The 16,521-nt window shown below is 41.7% G+C and overlaps 2 long non-coding RNA genes across 5 annotated transcripts in view; both read left to right on the top strand.

Annotated features, from left to right (window-relative positions):
- Positions 1-16,521, top strand: part of LOC113907928 — a 111,708-nt gene that overhangs the window by 46,100 nt on the left and 49,087 nt on the right. The window contains exons 4-6 of one of the 3 annotated variants that reach the window (XR_003515319.2): positions 4,088-4,146; positions 4,333-4,423; positions 8,295-8,350. The exons of 1 other annotated variant lie outside the window; for it this stretch is intronic. This is a non-coding gene — a long non-coding RNA (uncharacterized LOC113907928). Of the gene's footprint in view, positions 1-4,087; positions 4,147-4,332; positions 4,424-8,294; positions 8,351-16,521 lie in introns of those variants that run through there. One more of the 3 variants, XR_003515320.2, reaches the window with a different exon arrangement.
- The window catches only part of LOC113939035, a 28,578-nt gene continuing 20,456 nt past the window's right edge, over positions 8,400-16,521 (top strand). The window contains exons 1-3 of one of the 2 annotated variants that reach the window (XR_003525109.2): positions 8,400-8,445; positions 8,610-8,719; positions 13,703-13,896. This is a non-coding gene — a long non-coding RNA (uncharacterized LOC113939035). Of the gene's footprint in view, positions 8,446-8,609; positions 8,720-13,702; positions 13,897-16,521 lie in introns of those variants that run through there. The other variant, XR_003525110.2, reaches the window with a different exon arrangement.

Here is a 16,521-nt window from a genome sequence, read left to right as displayed (position 1 = left end):
TCAGTGCAAGTCAATATGGTAGGGAGGAGAAACAGATTTCACCTCCTGATGGGAGAAGTGGCGTGTGCTTACAAAGATGGGAAGAATACTTGGTAGCTGTTTTTGCAAATAATTTTCCCTATCTTTTCTCCCACCACATAATTTTGGGATTACATGATCCACTCATCATCCACTCATGATCTACTCATGATCCACTCATGATTTTCTGTCACCTCCAACTTTACTGCTAACTAGAAAGTGCTTTTCGTGTTTTTTAGGTCCAAATTCCTAAGAACTGATTGGTTCAGTTCATCTTTTTGCCGCACGTCCATGCTCAAAGGTCAGAGGCCCACCTGTTCTTTTTCTCAAGTTTTTGGTTTGAAAAAAATTAAGCCTTCAGAATAGTGGCAAGAATAAAACACCGAATGGCCATACACCCTTGACTTGGATTCACCCATTTTAGCATTTGCCACATTTGCTTTTTCTGTGCATATGTGTATGGAGTTGATTGGAGACATCATGACATTTTACCATTAAATACTTTAGTATATATCTCCTGAGAACAAGGGCATTGTCTTACATAACCATAATCAAATGATCACACTCACAAGATTTAACAATTATATATAATCTAATGTACACCCATATTCATATTTCCACAGTTGCCCCAATAATGGCCTTCATATATGATTTTTTTGGATCCAATATTCAAACCATGATCACAAGTAGAAATTAGTTGTCATGTCTCCCTAATGTACTTTTATTTGGGCAAGTTCCCTGGCTGTCTTTCATCTTTTATGACATTGACTTTTTCAGAAAGTCTAGGCCAGTTGTTTGCACAATGTCTTTCAATTTTGGATTTCCCTAATTATTTCCTCATGACTAGATTCAGCTTAACCCTTTTTGGTAGGAACCAAACCAAATCACTGGCTAGCCCATTGATTGGCTGCCCTTAGACGGTTGCTGGACATCGCCGGTCTGTGCTCACCCCTGCTGCTCCTTTCCCCACTTCCCTACCCCGTGTTTCCCAGGTTCCTTAGCTCAGAGGCTTCTGGGTAAGTTTGGCCAACAGAAGGCAGTGGTGGATGATTGGAGAGTAGGAGAAAGGGAGGTCTGGGACATTTCCCCCATTTCTCTGTCCCTGTGAGGTCCTTGACTGTGGCTCCTTCTCTTCTATGAGTGTCCTGCTCCCTCCAAACAGACCCTCCTTCTGTGGTTCCAGCTCCCTGGAAATCCCTGTCCTTGGTTCTGGCTCCAGCTGGCCCCGACCTCCTTGCTCCAATAAAACCTCCCTCTCCTGCTGCCCCTTCAGCCTTAGGGTAGCAGTGGCTTCCGGCTGTTGCTAACCTCTCCCTTGCCTCACCATCCTGTGGTTGGCCTCTCAGCTTTTCCATTTCCTGTGTAACCAATTTTCTTTATTTGGCTTGAAGAGCCCAGGGTGGTGTCAGTTTTCCTGACTACACCCTGACTAATACAGATAGGGTGCTCATCCTTGGTCTAATCCAAGCGACATGTGGGATAGGGTTACATGGTATCAGCTAAGGCAGCATTGGCTGTAGGGGCTCTAAGAGGGGAGATTCCTTCAAAGGAGGGGTAAGCACTGTAGCCTCTCCCTGCTTACACAGGAAGGGAGTGTACACAAAGGTAACATCTCTTGGGTAGAATTTTAGATGATTTTATATTATTTTTTCTTCTTTTCTTTTGTTTATCCAAATTACCTACATTTTCTTTTTTCTTTCTTCAAGATTTTGTTTATTTATTTGAGAGGGAGAGCACGCATGAGCATGGGCAAGAGGGGAGGGTCGAGGGGGGGAGAAGCAGAGGGAGAGGGAGAAGCAGACTCTGCGCTGCGCACAGAGCTGGACGAGGGGCTCCATCTCACGACCCCGAGATCATGACCTGAGCCGAAACCAAGAGTCGGACACTTAACCAACTGAGCCACCCAGGCACCCCCCACATTACCTACATTTCCTATGGTGGTGGACATGGATTGTTCTGTCATGAAGAAAAAATTGCCAGTGTTCCACATTTAGGAAAGGAGAGGAAACGGTCATCATGCCGTGCACAGTAAATATGGAAGCGGCTAACCCCCATAAAATCACCTTGGCCCCTGAGTCTTTTTCTCCAGCTTTACTGAGGTATGGTTGACCAATAAAATGGTGATAGATCTGAAGTGTACACCGTGATGAACTGACACGCGTATGCAGTAAGAAAGGATTTCTGCAATAGAGTTAATGAACGCATCCATCAGCTCCCATGCTTACCTTTATTTATTGACTCATTTTGGTGCGAACACTTAAGTTCTACTCTCTCAGCAAATTTCAGTTGCACAAGGCAGTCTTGCCAACTCTAGTCACCATCTTATACATCCAATCTTCGGACCTTATTCATCTTGTAACCGAACGTGTGTGCCGTTTTCCAGCCTGCCCCCGTTTGTCCCAACCCCCAGCCCCTGGCCACCAGTCTCTTCTCTGTTTCTGTGTGTTCCACTTGAAAAATTTTTTTTTAGATTTCACATATAAGTAAAGCCAAGCAGTATTTGTCTTTCTCTGCCTGGCGCCCCAAATCTTCTAAATTAAAAAATAATAATAATAAGAGAGTCATTTCGTATAAGACAAAATAGGAGAGTTAACAAGAGATTTCTCTTGTGAGATTTATATAAGATGCTTATATTCTTTTGTCTATCTGATGTAGTTCAAAATATAATTGAATAATTTGAAAAATTTGGTACTGTAACCATAAAAAGGGGAAACGGCTTGGTTGTTGAGGGTGATTTTCACATAATCATGCAGGCCTACAAATGAGCAAGGCGCTAGTGAGAGGGAAATCTTGCTGGTTCATATGGATATGTTTACATTTAACAGGTAACTTGTGTGATTGTTTATAAGAATCGGAGGCATGTTTCGCGGTTTTTTAATCAAATCATCTTAGGGGTTTTGGAAAATGTATTAACTGAAAGACTAAAGGATTCAAAGGGATATTAAAGCAGCTGAGGTGTGGGTAAAAAATCTGAGAAAATGGGGCGCCTGGGTGGCTCAGTCATTAAGCGTCTCCCTTCGGCTCAGGTCATGATCCCAGGACCCTGGGATCGAGCCCCGCATCAGGCTCCCTGCTCCTCGGGAAGCCTGCTTCTCACTTTCCCACTCCCCCTGCTTGTGTTCCCTCTCTCACTGTGTCTCTCTCTGTCCAATAAATAAATAAAATCTTAAAAAAAAAAAGAAATCTGAGAAAATGAGTAAAAAAGTCACAAGAAATAGCAGTGGAAAGATTAAATGGGACTCAAGGCTAAAGTAATGATGTACTATATGCATCTAATTGAATTTAAATTAAAAAAATAAAAAATGAAAAAAAAACTGCATCAAGGAAGACAGGAGCCACTGGAGAGAAAATGAACCATTGGAAATGGGAAGAAAAAAAAAATATACGGGGTTAATCAGCTAGTACTGGATTGGAACAGTTGACATACAGTTCTCACAGCAGAGCCTCGCATAGAAAATGTGCATCGCAAGTAAGAACACAGCCAAACCCGCTTTCTGTGTAGCCCAATACAGTCTGGTGCAAAGTGTCTGGAAGAATCAAAAGAAGACCTTTTTCCTAGACATTTAACTGTGTCAGTGACCGTCAGTGAGTCATAGCAACAGACTTTTGACTTCAGCCTGCTTCTACCTGCCTAAGCCTGTACCTAGTCATGGTCTAATTATGGCTCTCTCAAGAGCGTATTCACTGGGCTCCCAAGATGCTGTACATAAGAGGAGTAAGACGGTTAATGTTGCTGCCCGAAAGGACGCGCCTGAATAAGCGAGTGAAACAAGTTCACATTGTGCTGTGAATTGTTTGCAGTAACCTCTTTGTAGTGCGTGTTCAGTGTTGTTACAGTTTATGAACGTAGAGGAAAGTGTCCAGTCGGGGTCAGGCCTGGTTGTCTCTCCCACCCACACCGAGAAAAGAACAAGTGTTGAAGAAGCATCTCTGCCCCGGGGAGCCTCCTCCTCCTTGGTGGACAGAATGGAGAACGTGATCCGGGCTGTGCGGTCCACAGGTTGTGAAGGCTTGACAGGTGCTGGTGTGGATCCTGATGAATTGTTCCATTTCCTTTACTCTCTCCCAGCTTTCATCCTGAGTGAATGTCTCACTGGAACGGCGTCCACTACTTGAAAGAGACTTTGTGTAAGTGGCTCGGTGGTCATGACATCCTCCTGACACATCGGGAAAATCTGAGCCACCTGGTCCGGGAGGGGAAAACTCAGACCTTCTCAGCGTGCCTAACACTACCCGAGTGAGAACGCAGATTGCATGTTTATTAACTGTGTGGCTCAGGCTTTTTCTTTTAAGCATTTCCCTCTCTGTTTGCAGACATTCTGGATCACAATTGTCTTCCATATTGCCAGAGACACTCTAAAGTAACCAGCACTGGATGTGTAGCCGTGGGTAATACATAAGAGAGGTACGGCACCACTCTGAGCATGGCCGCTGGTGTTCCTGGAAATATCTAGGACACCTGTCATTTCTGGAAATATCTGAGGCCTCAACGTATCAAACAGGCATCTGAATGGAAAATGCATCTGAACTGGGGTCGCTGCATGGTGGGATTCTTTGGAAATCTGTTGACTTGCAGTTCTGTCAAAAGTACAACAGCTGCGGGGCACCTACCTCTGCCGACTGCTGGTGCAGTCGGTAGAGCGTGCGACTCTTGGTCCCAGGGGTCATGAGTTCAAGCCCCACGTTGGGTGTAGAGCTTACTTTATTTATTTTTTTTAAGATTTATTTATTTATTTGAGAGAGAGAGAGAATGAGAGATAGAAAGCACGAGAGGGAAGAGGGTCAGAGGGAGAAGCAGACTCCCTGCTGAGCGGGGAGCCCGATGCGGGACTCGATCCTGGGACTCCAGGATCATGACCTAAGCTGAAGGCAGCCACTTAACCAACTGAGCCACCCAGGCGCCCTGGAGCTTACTTTAAAAAAAATTTTTTTTTAATTGAAAAAATACAACAGCCATGTATGCCTATAACCCGCCCTAGAGTAATCACACTCCTAGTCAACACTCCAAATTGCTTCCATGTAGAGCATATTAATTATGTACAAGCAGGAATATTTTTAGGGCATCGCTGCTCCCCAGCAGTGAAACTTCGCCAGGTCCTCTCATCGTTATGCATTTCGGTCGCTTTCAGGTGTCCTCAGAAAGCACATCTCTTACAGAATTTTGTTTTGTTTTGTTTTGTTTTTTTATGCTCACTCAGTTGAACTTTCTCCCCTGATTTCTCTAACCAAGACCAGTAATTCACCTTCGTTTTGAGAGGCACATACTTCATGAGTTAGGTGTCCTTACATTCTTTCTGAAGACAGATCTGCTTTGGTTTCTAAGAATTATGATCAAAAGTGCTATCACTTATATTTTGTAACTGTTTAATGAAGACCACGCTGATCCCAAGGTTTGTTTTTTTTAAAGAGTATACATTTCTTAAATTAATAGATTTTATTTTTTAGAGCAGTTTCAGGTTTACAGAAAAACTGAGCAGAAAGTAGGAATCTATTTTTTGAACAGAAATTCTTCTTCTTTTTCTTCTTCTTCTTCTTCTTCTTCTTCTTCTTCTTCTTCTTCTTCTTCTTCTTCTTCTTTTGAGATAGAGAGAGAGTGAGTGGGGAGGGGGCACAGGGAGAGAGAGAGACAGACAGAGAGAGAGAGAGAGAATCTCAAGAAGACTCCCCACTGAGTACAGAGCCTGACTCAGGGAATTGATCTCATGATCCTGAGATCGTGACCTGAGCCAAAACCAAGAATCCAACGCTTAACCAACTGAGCTACCCAGGCGCCCCTTGAACAGAAATTCTTAAGAGCTCACGAAGCTCCAGGGCTCCGGTCCCAATGAGATTATGATAATAAACTCAATATCTATAACCAATAAGCCAATAGCCTATCACCAAGTGCAAATTAGTGCCCCTCAAAAATCCCTGCGTGAGGGCGCCTGGGTGGCTCAGTTGGTTAAGCCACTGCCTTCGGCTCAGGTCATGATCCTGGAGTCCCTGGATTGAGTCCCACATCGGGCTCCCTGCTCAGCAGGGAGTCTGCTTCTCCCTCTGACCCTATCCCCTCTCATGTGCTCTCTCTCTCTCATTCTCTCTCTCAAATAAATAAATGAAATCTTTAAAATAAAAAAAAAAATCCCTGTGTGATAGTTTTGCTTTAAATCACAAGGCTGTAAGTTGCAAGTTCTATACCTTCTATCTTTTACTCCGCCATTTTCATGCCATAGTTGCTGTTATCCTTAAGACAGCATCTCTAAAAATGCCCGTGTTACTTCGGGCCTTGTAAGAGCGTGGTCTAGGAACTGCCCCACCCTGAGCTCCCGGCTCCCTCCTGCTTACGTGCAGTGGGCTGTGCACACCAGAGTCACCCAACTGGTGCCCTTCCAAAGCAGCAGCACCGAGAGCCCCTCGGAGTTCAGTCAGGAGCAACTAAATGGCTTGGCAACCATCCCCAGGGTCTGGCTGGGGGATTTTATTTATCCTTCCGAAACTCACAAGGAGAATTTCTTTTACTACTGAGTTTCCCTAAAATGGTGTGTGATCTGCTCTCAGTTTGCCAGTTTGGGGAAGGTGTCTGAGATAGTCCCTGGTCCCTCGTCTGTGCTACCTCTGGTTTCAGAGGACGGGTCTCAGGTGACAGAGATGTGCAGCCCAGGAAACTCCTGTGTAACCACCTGAGAGGAAAAATATCTGCCCGCTGTGTTCCCGGGAGTGGGGACCTTAGATTCCACAGCAGAGGTTCTGACGCTGGGCTCCAGCCACCCTCCTGCTGATGGTCGAGCTTTAGTGTGTCTGTGAATTCCTAGAAATTGCACACGAATTTCCTGTAAATGTGATCTTTCAGGAGAAGGGGCTTTTGACTTCTGTTAGATTCTTCAGGACTTGATGCCCTCAAAAGGCTGAGCACCCCTGCTCTATTACTTTAAGTAACTGGATATATAGGGTTTCTTGTTATATTTCTAACTAGTAGAGCGTGAACTGGTTTTATCCAGGCCTTAACAGCTCCTTGCTCTCTCTGTCTCTCTCTTACTCTTGTTTTTTTTAAGTAGTCTCTATGCCCTACATGGGGGCTCAAACTCACAACCCCGAGATTGAGTCATATGCTTCTCCAACTGAGCCAGCCAGGTGTCCCACTTTTGTTCTTTTTGATTATACGTTTTTCTGATTGGACAGCCAATTGTACAGTATTTTTAAAGATCTTTCATGTGGGGGCACCTGGGTGGCTCAATTGGTTGAGCGTCTGACTTTGGCTCAGGCCGTGATCTCGGGGTCCTGGGATTGAGCCCTGTGTCGGGCTCCACACTCAATGGCGAGCCTGCTTCTCCCTCTCCCTCTGCCTCTACCCCTGCTTGTGCTCTCTCTCTTTTTCTCTCTTTCAAATAAATAAATAAATAAATAAATAAATAAATAAATAAATAAATAAATAAAATAAAATCTTTTAAAAATAATTTAAAAAATTAAATCTTTCATGTGGGCTTTAAGTTAGTTGCTTAGCTTAGGGTGGTGGTTATCTTTAAATACATCATGACTTTTTCTTTTCTTAAGAAAGACTTTTTTTTTTTTAGTGCACATGGCTTAAACAGACAAAAGAACACATATATATGCGGAATTCAAAGAAAAAACTGAAGCAATTCAAAATTAGAATATTGCCAGTGTCTCATTATTTACATTCCCCCTAAAAACTCCCCCTGAAGTAACCATTCTTCTAACCTGTAGTAATGATTTCCTTGCCCACATTTATAGTTTTTGCTTGTACACATGAATTACTTAGTGTTGTCTGTTCTTGAACTTTATATAATTGGAATCATACTAAATTACTTGCTATCTTGCTTCTTCAGCTCGATGTTATGTTTGTAATGTTAATTTGCATTGCTGTGGCTCATTCATTTCCACTGCTTTGCAGTGCTCTCTTGCACGAATATACCACAATTCATCCATTTCCCTGTTGATGGACAGTGGATGGTTTCCTCTTAATAACTGTTAAGAAGAATGTAATCTCTTTTGCACATATGGTACAGATAGACTAGAGTTTCTCCAGAGTATGTGCCTAGAATTGGATTGGCTGGTTTGTGTGGTGTGAGCAAATTCAACTTTGTTAGAAAATCTCCTGACTTTCCAAAGTGGCTGTAGGGATCAAAGCTCTCATGAGCAGGGTATGAGAATTGTCCCACATCCTTGGTAATCCTTGGCATGATGAGTGTTTTTATTTTAGCTATTCTGGAAATATGTAGTTGTAGTTCATTGAAGTTTTATTTTTTTTTAAGATTTTAATTAATTTATTTATTTGACAGAGACAGCGAGAGAGGGAACACAAGCAGGGGGAGCGGGAGAGGAAGAAGCAGGCTTCCTGATGAGCAGGGAACCCGATGTGGGGCTCGATCCCAGGACCCTGGGATCATAACCCGAGCCGAAGGCAGATGCACAACCGACTGAGCCACCCAGGTGCCCCAATTAGTTTTTTTATTACTAATGAGGTTGAGAATTTTAAAAATATGCTTATTGACCATTTGGATCTCTTCTGTGAAGTGTCTGTTCAAGTGTTTTGTCTAGTTAGTTATTTTTTATAAATGGCTAAGGTTTTTTTTTTGTTTTTTTTTTTTAAGTAGGCTCCATCCATGCCCAGCCCGGAGCCCAATGAGGGGCTTGAACTCAATGATCCTGAAATCAGCCTGAGCTGAGATCAAGAGTCGGGCGATTAACCAACCGAACAACCCAGGTACCCTCCTGTTTTGTCTCGTTATTATGAAGTTGTCGCTTATTAATTGATTTATTGTGTGTTCTTGAAAAGAGGATGTGTTATGCAATGTTGGGTGTGTTGTTCTATAAGCACCTACTTGGCCAAGTTCAACTGTGTTGTGTTCTAGATACTAGCACTTTTTGGGGGGATACATGTGCTACAAATATCCTCTCCTGCATCATTCTCTTGTAGTTTTCTTTATGAGATTGGCATAAGAAAGCTTTTTAATTGTCATTTCAAGCATACACAAAACACAGAAAATATAATAAACCCCTCCACTCCAGTCACCCTGTTCAACAATTGTATAGTGTTGTTTGATGAGCAGAAGTTCTTAATTTTCGTGTTGGTCACTTTATCAGTCTCTTTATTCAGGGTTAGTACTATTTGCATCTTATTTGAGAAATCTTACCCCGGGGTCTTGAAGATATTCTCCTATATTTTCTTTTGAAAGATTTATAGTAGTATCTTTTACATTTAGACCTTTAAGCTACTTGAAGCTGATTTATGTACAATAAGAAAAAAGACCCAAGTTTTTTCTGTTTGGAGACCTACCTGTCCCAGCACCATTTATGAAGCAGCCTGTCCTTCCCCACCTGATCTATGTCAGCACTGATTAAAAAATCGCAGTTATGGGACGCCTGGGTGGCTCAGTGGGTGAAGTGTCTGCCTTCGGCTCAGGTCATGATCCCGGGCTCCTGGGATTGAGCCCCGCATCGGGCTCCCTGCTCAGCGGGGAGCCTGCTTCTCCCTCTGCCTGCCTTTCCCCCTGCTTGTGCTCTCCCTCTTTCTCTGTCTCTCTGTGTCAAATAAATAAATAAAATCTTAAAAAAAAAAAGGCATATATGCCTGGGTCTGTTTCTGGGCTCGTCATTCTCCTGTAGTGGTTCTACCTGTCAGTCGTTATGCTAGAACCAAGCTGTCTTCATAAGCAGGCTGTTGGTGGTGGTGTCTGGCTTGATTACTGATTGTAGTCATTATATGGCTTGGCTGATTGCCTTCTATTGTTGGGACTTGATTTATTGTCCAGTGTGGGACATTTCTGTAAAAGTCTTGTGTGTTCTTGAAAAGAGGATGTGTTATGCAGTGTTGGGTGTGTTGTTCTATAAGCACCTACTTGGCCAAGTTCAACTGTGTTGTTCAAACCTATGTTCTTTTTCTTCCTGTTGTTTTCTATTTTTTTTTCAGTTGTGAGTCTATATGCTTATTGATTTTCCATCTGTTTGTTCTATCAGTGACCAAGAGAGGTCTATTAAAATATCCCCAGTATGATTGTGGACTTGTCTGCTTCTCCATGTAGTTGTGTCATTTTTTTTAAAGATTTTATTTATTTATTTGACAGAGAGAGAGAGAGAGTGCATGAGCAGGGGGAGGTGCAGAGGGAGAGGGAGAAGCAGACTCCCCACTGAGTAGGGAGCCTGATGTGGGGCTTGATCCCAGGACCCCGGGATCATGACCTGAGCTGGAGACAGACACTTAATGACTGAGCCACCCAGGTGCCCCAGTTGTCTCAATTTTTATTTCATGTATTTTGAGATGATGTTATGAGGTTCATGTAAACTTAAATCCTTATATCTTCTTGGTGAATTGAGCATTTATTTTATCAATATGAAGTGAACCTGTTTAGCTCTAGAAATGCTGCTTGCCTTCAATTTTTTTGTTTCTGCAATTAATAGAGTGACAAATACCTGCTGGATGTGTGTGTGTGTGTGTGTGTGTGTGTGTGTACACATATACATACATTTTTATTGTGCTACAATATGTATAACATAAAATTTACCATTTTAACCATTCTAGGTATACAATTCAGTGGCATTAAGGATATTCACATTGTTTTTTTCTTAAAGATTTTATTTATTTATTTATTTGAGAGAGAGAGAGAGAGAGAAACAGCATGAGAGGGGAGAGGGTCAGAGGGAGAAGCAGGCTCCCCACTGAGCCGGGAGCCAGATGTGGGACTCGATCCCAGGACTCTGGGACCATGACCTGAGCCGAAGGCAGTCGCTTAACCAACTGAGCCACCCAGGCGCCCAAGGATATTCACATTGTTATGCCACCATCACCACCATCCATGTGCAGAACTTTTTATCATATTCCAGAGAGAAACTCTGTGCCCACTGAACAGTGACTTCCCATCCCCTCCTCGGGGGGAATTCCCCCTTCTGCCTCTCGTAGGGACCTCCTCTTAGTGGAATCACAGTGTATGTGTTCTTTTGTGCCTGGCTGCTTTCACTTGACGTAATGTTCGTAAGTTTCTACCAAGTCGTAGCATGTATCAGAATTTCATTCCGTTCCGTGGTTTAATAGAGCTCCATTGTTTGCATATGCCACATCTTGTCTATCCGTTCATCTGTTGATGGACACTTGGGTCGTTTCCATCCTTTGGCTGCTGTGAATAATGATACTATGAACACCGGTGTGATAGGGATGTGTTTGGGTCTCTTCTTTCAATTCTTTTGGGTTTACACACACATACACATTTTTAATATAATATTTTCCAATTAAAAATGTTCAACCCTGGGCACCCGGGTGGCTCAGTTGGTTAAGCGACTGCCTTTGGCTCAGGTCATGATCCTGGGGTCCTGGGATTGAGCCCCATGTCAGGCTCCACCTGCTCAGTGGGGAGCCTGCTTCTCCCTCTGCTTCTGCCTCCACTCCCCCTGCTTGTGCTCTCTCTCTCTGTCAAATAAATAAATAAAATATTTAAAAAATAAATTAAAATGTTCAACCCTTCTAAAAACTTACATGTTTCTCTCAGAAACCTATATGTGTATTATATATATATATATAAAATCTAATTTATGCTTTCAGTTCATCCTGCCTGTTCTATGTGCTTTTCATCTATCCTTTATTACTTTCTTCCGGATTAATGATTATTAAATCATTTAATGAAAATAAATCCTTTCATCCCCTCTATCAGTTGTTTGGAAGATCTGCACCGTTTCACTTCCTTTTAGTTCTTACTTGGAAATTACAACATGTGCTATCAATGTATCAAAATCTAAATTTAATTAATGTCTTTACACTCATCCCAGACAATCACAAACCTTAGAATATATTTAAATTATATTTATTCTCTTTTCAGACTTTAATGTTATTATTGGGTGTCTTCATTTAAAAAAAAAATCCTCCTTCGGGACGCCTGGGTGGCTCAATTGGTTAAGCACCTGCCTTTGGCTCAGGTCATGATCCCTGGGTCCTGGGATTTAGTCCCGCATCGGGCTCCCTGCTCAGTGGGGAGTCTGCTTCTCCCTTTCCCTCTGCTGCTCTCCTGCTTGCACGCATGCTCTCTCTCTCAAATAAATAAATAAAATCTTAAAAAAAAAAGGAAAAAAGAAAAAATCCTCCTTATGTGTTGTACACCCAAAACTAATGTAATGTGTGTCAACTGTCCTCAAATTAAAAATATATATAGCTATTTATTTATTTATTATTATTTTTTAAAGATTTTATTTATTTATTTGACAGAGAGAGAGAGACAGTGAGAGAGGGAACACAAGCAGGGGGAGTGGGAGAGGGAGAAACAGGCTTCCCGCCGAGCAGGGAGCCCGATGTGGGGCTCGATCCCAGGACCCTGGGATCATGACCTGAGCCAAAGGCAGATACTTAATGACTGAGCCACCCAGGCGCCCCTATATATAGTTATTTAAAAAACAATAAAATATCACACAAGAAAATTTTTTAAATGGTTAAAAATCCTCCTAAATACCAGTATTTTATAGAATCCATTTTCACTTACATTTACTCACATCTTTACAATTGTCTATATTCTTTATTCATTCTTGAAATTCTGACTTTACATCTAGGACCATTTTCTTTTTTCCTGAAAGGTGTCATTTAGAATCTTCATTATCCAACTTATAGTACATCATGAGTTGGCTAATTGAATTTAAATTAAAAAAAGAATCTTCATTATTGAGCGTTTGCTGGTGGCAAAATGGAGGCAATGTTGAAGTGTATTTATTTGCACAGGTCCTAGAAGGTTTCATTTCACTGTGTTCTGCTTGCCTTAGATGTTTTTGCAACATCTGAGAAGTCAGCTGTAAGTCAAACTATTGCTACTTTGTAAGTAATGTTTTTTTACAACTGTTTATATGAAGAAGTGGACAAATAGTATAATAATTCCTGTTTGCTCATGATTCAAGTTTGATAATTACCAATTTATAGCCAATTTTTTTCATCTGTACCCCTACCCATTTCCCAGCCACCAGTTTTATTTTGAAGCAAGTGGAAGACATCACATTATTTAATAGATAAATATTTCAGTATACAAACCTAAAAGATAAGGGAGTTCTCTTAAACATAACTGTAATACTAGTATTGCCCCTAAAAATTAACAATAATTTATTCATATTATCAAATATCTAGTCAGTGTTCAAATTTCCAATTGTCAGTGTATCATATGACCTTACTGATTTGAGGAATTCTTAATCTCAGGAAACAAACTGAGGGTTGCTGGAGTGGTGGGGGGTGGGAAGGAGGGGGTGGCTGGGTGATAGACATTGGGGAGGGTATGTGCTATGGTGAGCGCTGTGAATTATGTAAGACTGTTGAATCACAGACCTGTACCTCTGAAACAAATAATACATTTTATGTTAAAAAAAAAAAAAAAAGATATCAGGAGGGGAAGAATGAAGGGGGGAAATCAGAGGGGGAGATGAACCATGAGAAACTATGGACTCTGAAAAACAAACTGAGGGTTCTGGAGGGGAAGGGGGTGGGGGGAATGGGTTAGCCTGGTGATGGGTATTAAAGAGGGCATGTTCTGCATGGAGCACTGGGTGTTATACGCAAACAATGAATCTTGGAACACTACATAAAAAAAAATTTCCAATTGTCTTATAAATGATTTTTTAAGCTTGAATAAGATGCTCACATTGCTAGTAGTTTTTATATTTGTTAGATTCTTTAGTTCTATATGTTCATTTCCTTTTTTCCTCTCTCTTTCTAATTTATTTGTTGAAGAAACCAAGTGTTTTGCCCGTGGTGCTTTCCCCAGACTGTCTTCTCATAGTGCATTGAACATGTTCTGTCACCACACATAAGAATTTCTCTTTGTCGGCATCCAAATCGGCAAAGAGGAAGTCAAACTCTCACTCTTTGCAGATGATATGATACTGTATGTGGAAAACCCAAAAGACTCCACCCCAAAACTGCTAGAACTCATACAGGAATTCAGTCAAGTAGCAGGATATAAAATCAATGCACAGAAATCAGTGGCATTCCTATACACCAACAACAAGACAGAAGAGAGACAAATCAAGGAGTCGATCCCATTTACAATTGCACCCAAAACCATAAGATACCTAGAAATAAATTTAACCAAAGAGGCAAAGGATCTGTACTCAGAAAACTATAAAATACTCATGAAAGAAATTGAAGAAGACACAAAGAAATGGAAAAACGTTCCATGCTCATGGATTGAAAGAACAAACATTGTGAAGATGTCAACGCTACCTAGAGCAATCTACACATTCAATGCAATCCCCATCAAAATACCATCCACCTTTTTCAAAGAAATGGAACAAATAATCCTAAAATTTGTATGGAACCAGAAGAGACCCCGAATAGCCAGAGGAATATTGAAAAAGAAAAGCAAAGCTGGCGGCATCACAATTCCGGACTTCCAGCTCTATTACAAAGCTGTCATCATCAAGACAGTATGGTACTGGCACAAAAACAGACACATAGATCAATGGAACAGAATCGAGAGCCCAGAAATGGACCCTCAACTCTATGGTCAACTCATCTTTGACAAAGCAGGAAAGAATGTCCAATGGCAAAAAGACAGTCTCTTCAACAAATGGTGTTGGGAAAATTGGACAGCCACATGCAGAAGAATGAAACTGGACCATTTCCTTACACCACACACAAAAATAGACTCCAAATGGTTGAAAGACCTAAACGTGAGACAGAAGTCCATCAAAATCCTAAAGGAGAACACAGGCAGCAACCTCTTCGACCTCAGCCACAGCAACTTCTTCCTAGAAACGTCGCCAAAGGCAAGGGAAACCAGGGCAAAAATGAACTATTGGGATTTCTTCAAGATAAAAAGCTTTTGCACAACAAAAGAAACAGTCCACAAAACCAAAAGACAACCGACAGAGTGGGAGAAAATATTTGCAAATGACATATCAGATAAAGGGCTAGTATCCAAAATCTATAAAGAACTTATCAAACTCAACACCCAAAGAACAAATAATCCAATCAAGAAATGGGCAGAAGACATGAACAGACATTTTTCCAAAGAAGACATCCAAATGGCCAACAGACACATGAAAAAGTGCTCAACATCGCTCGGCATCAGGGAAATCCAAATCAAAACCTCAATGAGATACCACCTCACACCAGTCAGAATGGCTAAAATTAACAAGTCAGGAAACGACAGATGTTGGCGGGGATGCGGAGAAAGGGGAACCCTCCTACACTGTTGGTGGGAATGCAAGCTGCTGCAACCCCTCTGGAAAACAGTATGGAGGTTCCTCAAACAGTTGGAAATAGAGCTACCATACGATCCAGCAATTGCACTACTGGGTATTTACCACAGAGATACAAATGTAGGGATCCGAAGGGGTACATGCACCCCAATGTTTATAGCAGCAATGTCCACAATAGCCAAACTGTGGAAAGAGCCAAGATGTCCATCGACAGATGAATGGATAAAGAAGAGGTGGTATATATACACAATGGAATATTATGCAGCCATCAAAAGGAATGAGATCTTGCCATTTGCAACGACGTGGATGGAACTGGAGGGTGTTATGCTGAGTGAAATAAGTCAATCAGAGAAAGACATGTATCATATGACCTCACTGATATGAGAAATTCTTAATCTCAGGAGACAAACTGAGTGTTGCTGGAGTGGTGGGGGGTGGGAGAGATGGGGTGGCTGGGTGATAGACATTGGGGAGGGTATGTGCTACGGTGAGCGCTGTGAATTGTACAAGACTGTTGAATCACAGATCTGTACTTCTGAAACAAATAATGCAATATATGTTAAGAAAAAAAAAGCTGAAGATAGCAGGAGGGGAAGAATGAAGTGGAGTAAGTCAGAGGGGGAGACGAACCATTAGAGACAATGGACTCTGAGAAACAAACGGAGGGTTCTAGAGGGGAGGGGGTGGGGGGATGGGTTAGCCTGGTGATGGGTATTAAAGAGGGCACATTCTGCGTGGAGCACTGGGTGTTATGCACAAACAATGAATCATGGAACAGTACATCAAAAACTAATGATGTAATGTATGGTGATTAACATAACAATAAAAAATAAAAAAAAAACAAATACCTGTCCTCCCCCCCCCCCAAAAAAAGAATTTCTCTTTGTCTTGGATGTTCTGCATTTCAATATGGTGTGTCTACGTGTGGATTTCTCTTAAACTTTTAAAACCTTTCTGCCAGGGCGTTTCTGGGATTTTTGAATGTGTGGATGTGTATCTCTCTTCAGTTCTGAAATATTCTCATCCATTCTGTCCCCAGAGTATCTCCTGCCCCGTGGATCTGAAACTCTGGTTAGACGTACATTCGCCCCCTTACTGCTGGTCTCTCAACTTTTATCTCACATTTTCCATGTCTTTGTTCCCTGTTTGCATTCTGGGTAGGTTCCTAATGTTTTATCTTTTACTAATCCTCCCCTAAAGTATGTCTAACCTGCTGTCAAACCTATTCACTGAGTCTTAACATCGTGTTGTAGTTTTAAACGTGTTATATTTGTTCTCTGTGGTTCCTTTTCAAATTGACTAGATTGCATGACATACGTAGGTAAGTCCTATCTCTTTATGTTTCTT

This window comes from Zalophus californianus, chromosome 16 (assembly GCF_009762305.2).
Source record: "Zalophus californianus isolate mZalCal1 chromosome 16, mZalCal1.pri.v2, whole genome shotgun sequence".
Taxonomy (NCBI): domain Eukaryota; kingdom Metazoa; phylum Chordata; class Mammalia; order Carnivora; family Otariidae; genus Zalophus; species Zalophus californianus.
The sequence above is the reverse complement of the archived record's forward strand: the minus strand, read 5'-3'. Positions and strand labels throughout refer to the sequence as shown.